The sequence below is a fragment of the Anoplophora glabripennis genome, unplaced genomic scaffold (genome assembly GCF_000390285.2).
Source record: "Anoplophora glabripennis isolate ALB-LARVAE unplaced genomic scaffold, Agla_2.0 scaffold7, whole genome shotgun sequence".
In the NCBI taxonomy this organism is placed as follows: Eukaryota; Metazoa; Arthropoda; class Insecta; order Coleoptera; family Cerambycidae; genus Anoplophora; species Anoplophora glabripennis.
In genome coordinates, this window is record NW_019419456.1 from 1030025 (window position 1) to 1038779 (window position 8755).

The following is an 8755-nucleotide window of genomic DNA, read 5'->3' on the forward strand; positions in this document are numbered from 1 at the left end:
GAAATATCTCTCAATCTCGTTGTGATAAATGAATGAAATTTAGCTGTGTATACCAAATTTCATTCATTTATCACAACGCGATTGAGAGATATTGCAAAAAAATGATTTCCATTCCTCCCTCTTCAATGGGTCCCTGTGCCCTTAGGAAGCATTTCCGGACCCATGTTCATATGAAGTTTTTTTACTTTTATTTTGATCATAGAATCGGCCCGTTCAGGGTTGGCAGCTAATTATGAGACACTCTGTATAAAGGCAGATATTTAAAAACCGTAACTTCCTCAAGTTCTACTTTGCTGTTTTTTTTTTCTGGCGAAATTTGGAAAAAATGTATTGGTGACTTTTTATCCGAGAACTATTAATACTGCATTACTCTTTACCATCCAAAATCTTATACCGTTCTATTTTTTTTTTCAAAATTTATATATTTTTAAATTTACGAGAATATGTATAAAATAAATTAAAATGTAACATTTTTACTTCTTTCAATGCATAATTTTGAGAACATCTGGTTTCCAGTTTATAGTCTATTCAAAATTGGGTGGTGTTCTTCCTTGTACAAAATATTATTACATAGGAGGAAAGAGGATGACCACTAATAATAGTAATAATAATCGAAAATTATTACTAAAAATAATGAAACGGTGATCAAAGCGCCGTCTCTAACCTCTCTAAACAGTTTCTTTCTTCCTCTTCTTCTGAACTTCCCTAAACTAGTCACTGACATTCCTGCTCAACCCGTTACCAACATAACAGCAGACGGCAAATTTGAAATATACAATAAAATGCCTATAATTAAATGATAGACTTCGAAATTTCACCCCAGAAAACTTCAATACAGTCAATATTATATTGAAAGCTTGCCTGAACTCAAGACTTTGTAGGGTGTCTCTTCATTTTTTCGTATTTCCTTAACTTTGATATCTAGTGTTACTATTTACTATTAATACAACACTATGTTGCGACATTGGTTCATATTTAGATTAGCAAATTAATTGTAAGTCCGGTTCTGTTAAGAACCGCCTATCCCCGAACTCTACGATCAATGATTCTCAGAGGGTAAGGGCGATAAACTGTTGACATATTCCTGTCGATTTGTTAACTTTCACGGACGTGTTTCTCTTTTAAGTAAAATAAACAATTTTATACATATATTTAATAGTTTCTCTATTGCAGAGTGTTTCTGCAATAAGTGCGTTTCTTGAGAAGGATAGAGAACACGAAAATGAGCAGCTTTTATGAAGCAACTAATGGTCTAAATGCATTTGCTTTCGAGTAAATTAATTCAGAAAATTAACCATGAATATAAACCGGCCGCGTGCATCTTGTGCACGTGCGATGTGTGTTACAGTATTACTTAGGCATATAAAATGTTTTGTGATCAAGAACTAGTAGATATGATGTTAATGTACAGAGAATGTCAGTACAATTTAAATGATACTTGTCGTTTGTATGAGGTCCGTTATCGTAACAGACGACAACCTAACAGTAGAACAGTGCAAATGGCAGCTCAATGGTTAGGGGATACCGAAAATGTCCACCTGACATATGAAGGCTGCAACGTGTTTTCGACAATGAAAAAAACATCATAAACCTTGCTGAGGAAGATCCGAGGCGCAGTACTCGCGACATTGACCGAGAAGTGGGTGTATCAGTACCGTGTGGCGTGTACTACGTAAATAATTATTCTATCACGTACAAAGGGTTTAGGCATTAAATAACAATGATTTTCAGCCCCGTGTGGAATTTTGCCAGTGGTTTCAAATAGCACAAGATCCGGATTTTACAAGCAAGATGCTTTTTACAGATACATGTTGTTTTACTGGAGAGGGTATAATAAATTTTCACTGTTGATGTGATGCATTTTTATTAGCAATGGAAACAACAGTTAACAATTTTTGTAGAGTATATTGTCTATTTGTAAATAATTCGTTTAATCGCTTAACTTTTGTGTTACTTTTAAACGAGATTTATATCAAACGTACAGCTGGCTGCCGTACCAGGGACGGCTTTAAATTTGTTTAAACCTTCATGTGAAATTTTTTTTTTAGACCATCAGTTGCTTAATAAAAGTTGCTTATTTCCGTGCCGTCTACCACCCTTTTCAAGGAACGCACTTGTTTTAGAGACACTCTGTATACAGGCTGTTACAAATTCGCTTCTCCAACAACTCAACCGACATTATGCCTCTAAAAAATCAAGGTTAACATGATTTGTTTTCGAAATATCTGAAAAAAAACGAAATTTTGAAAATCCGTTTTTGTTTCATTTCAGCCTTGTTTGAGGCGATATTGAAAAAAGAAGAACACTTTCCATGGACACTTTTTGCCCTCTGTCGAATGGCATACTCAATTTTTATCTGTAACGTTTCGTCTCTCCANATTTGCTTTCGAGTAAATTAATTCAGAAAATTAACCATGAATATAAACCGGCCATGTGCATCTTGTGCACGTGTGATGTGTGTTACAGTATTACTATCACGTACAAAGGGTTTTAGCATTAAATAACAATGATTTTCAGCCTCGTGTGGAATTTTGCCAGTGGTTTCAAATAGCACAAGATCCGGATTTTACAAGCAAGATGCTTTTTACAGATAAATGTTGTTTTACTGGAGAGGGCATAATAAATTTTCACTGTTGGTGTGATGCATTTTTATTAGCAATGGAAGCAACAGTTAACAATTTTTGTAGAGTATATTGTCTATTTGTAAATAATTCGTTTATTCGCTTAACTTTTGTGTTACTTTTAAACGAGATTTATATAAGGTACAGCTGGCTGCCGTACCAGGGACGGCTTTAAATTTGTTAAAACCTTCATGTGGAATTTTTTTTTAGACCATCAGTTGCTTAATAAAAGTTGCTTATTTCCGTGCCGTCTACCACCCTTTTCAAGGAACGCACTTGTTTTAGAGACACTCTATATACAGGCTGTTACAAATTCGCTTCTCCAACAACTCAACCAACATTATGCCTCTAAAAAATCAAGGTAACATGATTAGTTTTCGAAATATCTGAAAAAAAAAAACGAAATTTTGAAAATCCGTTTTTGTTTCATTTCAGCCTTGTTTGAGGCGATATTGAAAAAAGAAGAACACTTTCCATGGCCACTTTTTGCCCTCTATCGAATGGCATAATCAATTTTTGTATGTAACGTTTCGTCTCTCCAGGACCATCATCAACTTCATTTTTTTAAATACGACTTTGGAAATTTTATTACATTTTTTTGCAAGCCTTCATGACCCCTAATACTGTATTGCCTCAACCCGAACCAGATTCAGACGTTTTGTCTCGAAAAATTCATCTTCAGTGTATTCGTTCCAAATTTATCTAAATTTTTTATTTAGATTTCTTTGTTTATTGAATTATCATACACTGTAAGTGTCGTTAGGTCTTGTGAAATCCATCTAGTTATTTAAACTATTACCACCACGCATTAAAATAAAAAATTATTAGAATTTTATTCCCGTGTCCATGGTTATTTCTAGGCTTCTCTAGTGCTCAAAATTCAAACAAATTCCGATCTAATTTTTTTCAGGATATTCATACAAATACATTTAATATGTTCTTTCACAGTTGCGGTTACAGGTATACTAAATTTCGATAATATTACGCTAATCCTCATTTTGAACCTTTGCCAAAACGAAAATGTTTTGAACATTTATTGAAATTTTATAAAGAATAATATTCAATTGGCGTTTTGGTTGTTCATATGCATTTTTGAGAATTAATTTGTCATAATAAAATTGAAATTGTAATAATATTTTAATTTTGACGCAACAACTTATTGAGTTATGTATGACCAAGTGATGGTAATAGTTAATAATATTAAATGTTTTATTGTAACTCGAGTGGTTAAATAACTAGATGGATTCCACAGGGTCTAACGACACTTACAGTGTACGATAATTTAATAAACAAAGAAATCTAAATAAAAAACTTAGATACATTTGGAACCAATACACTGAAGATGAATTTTCCGAGACAAAACGTCTGAATCTGGTTCGGGCTGAGGCAGTACAGTATTGGGGCTCGTGAAGGCTTGCAAAGAATGTAATAATAAAATTTCTAGGATCGTATTTAAAAAAATGAAATTGATGATGGTCCTGGAGAGACGAAACGTTACATACAAAAATTGAGTATGCCATTCGATAGAGGGAAAAAATGGCCATGAGAAAGTGTCCTTCTTTTTCCAATATTACCTCAAACAAAGCTGAAATGAAATAAAAACGAATTTCCAAAATTTCGTTTTTTTTCAAATATTTCGAAAACTAATCATGTTAGCCTTGATTTTTTAGAGGCATAGTGTTGGTCCCCTGATTACGCAACTTTTCCCCCATTTAAGCTAGTTTGTATTTCTTACCATTTCCGAGATTCCTGTAGTGAGAAGCGAATTTGTAACAGCCTGTATATCGCTTAAAAAGATACTTATTTATTAAATTATTTTCTTCTTCCTCTTTTATTTTTGTTCCATGTAACATGTAACTACGGTAACAATGCATACCTGCATTTTATAATAAAGTCGGCGGTTCTCAACAAGTTTTCTATTAAATAAATCATTCACATTTCTTTTGAACTTGATTATTTTATTTTTTTGGAAAAATATTTATTACATATTTAAACATTCTAATATTGTTCGCATTTTTTAAATACTTTTTATGAGTCTTGATTTTTTTAAATAAGATATACATATACCATGGTATTTCATAATTTTGTCTCTTACATGCCTGAAACGTACTATATGCGTTCAATTTGTCCCGTGCCACACTGCCTTAGAATCTCTCTCCATTCAAGCGTCTTTATCGCTGTAAAATTTAAAAAACTTCGGCTTACAATGTCCTACGACCGTGTAGGTGGCTTATTATAATGATATCCGTATACAGCAAGTCGTAAAAGACTTTATATCCTAAGCAAACAACCAAAGTCTCTGCGTTATTTATGTTAGCTTCATAAATAGTTCCATAAACATAATAGGATCCGCTACGCACGGCGCGGAATACTATGCTTAATACGTTTACATTAGGATTAAATAATAGAGGTTTGCTTCTGAGTTTGAATCGATTACAAAAGAATTACCCAGCGAAAATTGATGTTTCGAGAAGTATCTACTTGACCTGGGCATTCCCTTTTGTAGTAAAAGAATAATTATTACAACTTTTCAGTGTGGGATTTTTAATTAGGCAAAATTATTTTCATAAAAAACCCTTAATTGATCCTTTTGGCACAAGGGTTTATTTCAATATTTTCTTAATTTTTTTTACAGGTGGGAAAATACCCAAAAAATAATTGTACAACTCCTCTCACAAAGAACATAATATGCTGAGCAGAGATGGGTAAGTTTATATTACATTTATAATGTATATTAAAGGAAATATTGGGAAAATTACATAAATTTTGTAAATAAATGATTCAATTAGTTAATGTAACTTTACGTCTATGTTATTGATAAAATATAATTCCTACCTTTACAATGAATATTAATTTTCCGTTTAATGTAATTTTACACTTACAACTATTATTCCCATTGTTCATTAAGTACCGTTTAAATGTTCTTTTTAATGCTACAAATAAAATTTTTCAATCACCATTATTATCTCTATGTAATTTTACACAATATTTCATCCGACATTTTACAATGTAATTTTGACTTTACGTTTCAACTCAAATTTTCTAAAATACACTATTGGCTACATACAGTCTATTTTAATTGTCGCGTGATGAACTATAATTTTGAATCAAACTGAAAATTCTAGTTTCAGTAATGTAATTGTAATTTTACACTGACAACTGATTCTGTCACTGCCACATTTATACCACGTATAGTATCTCAAATAGAACCAATAATTTTATAATCCCATTATTAACAATAATAGTATTGTTACAATACACACAGCATAGTTGTATTGTTATGAGTAATTAAATTTATCAATATTTTTAATCTACATTCTTCAAATGTGAAATTACATTAAAGTCGAATGTAATTTTTCCGGAATACTTTAACAGACATTTTACAATGCACTATGACTTCACAATGGAGCTGGACTTCCATAAACTACATCGCTCACAATAAGCAACCCATTTTACTTGTAATTTTACAGTATTTCTTTTTAAAGGATATAGATACAGATAATCGTTTACGAGAAACTATATTTTGAACTGAACTGAAAATTTACAGTGAATATACAGTAAATTTAATGTATTTTTTGTAATTTTACACTCAATTGTATATTTTACAAGACGCATTTCTGAGTAATTATGTGGTAGGTTTAATAATGTTATTTTAACGGTTGCCTTACATTTTAATTCGAATTTCATAACGCTTATTGGTGACAACAGGTAACATTTGAATTTTTTTAAAATTTACAACACATACATATTTTTTTCCCAAGTAATTTGCATGTAATTTAACACACAGAACTATTGTGATACTCCGATTTTGTTATTGTGATTTATTCATACTATTCATGCTACAATCAAAATATAATCAATAAGTTTATAATTCCATCATTATCATTCTAGAAGTAATGTAATGCACACGAGTATAATTTTACAATAATTTTAATTGTTTAATTTTACCGAATTCCTTTTTAAAGTGCATTTCTAATCATTTACGAGAAACTAGATATTGAATAAAATTTACAGTGAATATACATTTTTTCTTAAGTCTAATGTATTTCTTTGTAATTTTACAATATGAACCGTTGTAACTGATTCTCCTGCTGTTATTTATTTGTCTCTTTATACTACAAATAAAATATATACTACAAATAAAATAGAATCAATAACTTTACAAATTGATTATTTGATAATAGTATTTTCGTCGCAAGACACAATTGTAATTTTACAATAAGAATATAACTTTCTAAATAATTATCTAGCAGATCCACCAATATTTCTTTCAATCGATGCTTTACAATACATAATCATTTTGTAATATTCCTTTTTGAAGTTTACCCCTAACCGTTTACAAGGAACCAGACAGCATAAAATTGAAAATTTTACTTTTAATTTTCACTCATGACAGTTATGACTTTCTAATTCCTCCATTGTCACTTATATACTCGTTTATATACAGGTGAAATACAATGAATAATTTGTTTAATATAATTATTATCCCTACAGTATTTTTGTGTAATGCACACAGTTGTAATTTTACAATTTAGCCGTTTTAGGTCGTTGTTTGTTAATTTACACGAATGTGAAATTACATTAAAGTATAATATAATTTTACAGAATATTTTAATTTTATCGTGTTCCTGTTTACAATGTACTTCTAACCATTTTATCGCAAAATTCGTGTGCAGCATATAAAATTCGGCCAACAACGACCTGTATATATAAACATAAACACGCGACGACAATCCAGACCGTTCAGAAACCACAGTGTAGGCAAGCCTATCGCCAAGAGCCTGTAACCCCTAGCATTTTATCTTGTTAGCGATGCCAATCACTTTCCTGTAACAGTGCCCTACGTCGGTCCCGGTCCCGAACGGAAAAAATGCCACACCCTGCCTGGAAACAGGCGGGTGCGACAGTGACGGGGCGACGTCACGTGTCCTGACGTGGAGACCATCCTCGACGAGGTAGGGGAGAGTGTCGTCGACGGTACTCGGTTCGAGTTGCTTTGTAGCACACGTCATGAAAGTGGGGCTTATAGGAGAGCAGCCAACCCGCAGAAAGTGGTAGTAGGTTTCGGGAAGGATGATGTTGTGAAACGAATGAAAAACATAAGAGAGTACTAATTTGTAGAAAATTGAAAGACGAATCCAAAAATATCATGGTTGTTACCGTAAAGCAGTGGCGTACTATTTCATTGAGAAAAATATGCCACCGATACCCTGTATCTCCGCCACTGGAGCATGTAAATTTTAGGAAAAGCCCTCAAATATTGGACAATGTTTACAAAAATACCAATGTGTCCAATTTCAAATTATTTCACTTACTAGATTTTAAATTATTTAAAAAAAATTAAAAATATTTTCTGATGTTTAACACTCTGTATCTTTTTAAAGAAGTGTCCTAGTGTTCTCCTGAATACTAATCTGAAATTAATTCTGTAAATTCGCTTAATGTAAGTGTATAATCTTATAAATTTTGAAATATGCAGATAAACGTATACAGATAAAACTAAAAAATGCACGACATCGTACAAGGTACTGGCAAGAAACCTTGCCATACCTACACCTATCTGGGAAAAACCAGAGTCAAAGTTCAAACCTATTTGGGTCTTCGGGATCGTTTCTACCTTTCGTATCCATACACTCAAAAAAATGGATTGTCCGTAAGTTAACCAACTAGACATAGGTCAGTTTAGGACTTATTGATGGTCCTCATTATTATATCTTTAGAACGATCCAGCCGCTTTAGTGTCGTTACTCACAAGGAGATGTGTATACGCAAAGCGTAAGTAGCTCCATCTATCGTGCCACTTCCCACCTACACCATTCTGTGACGTGCTACAATTTTCTTTCAAGAAAACATAAGTTTGATTATAATATGCTACATTTGTCTTCAATAATTCCTACATTAATACTAAATTTTAAATATATATATTTAAAGAAAATGGTAGTTTTGAAACAAATATCTTTGCAGTTTATGATGAACTGTTAAGAGATATTGTCGCTAAAGTCCTAGATAATTCTAAGAAAAATTATAGATTACAGCAAATATTTCACATAGTTTGACGAAAGTATTCTGTTGGTTCTTAATGACGTAATGATTTATTAAAAATTAAGGTAAAGCACATTCTGATATTCAATAAT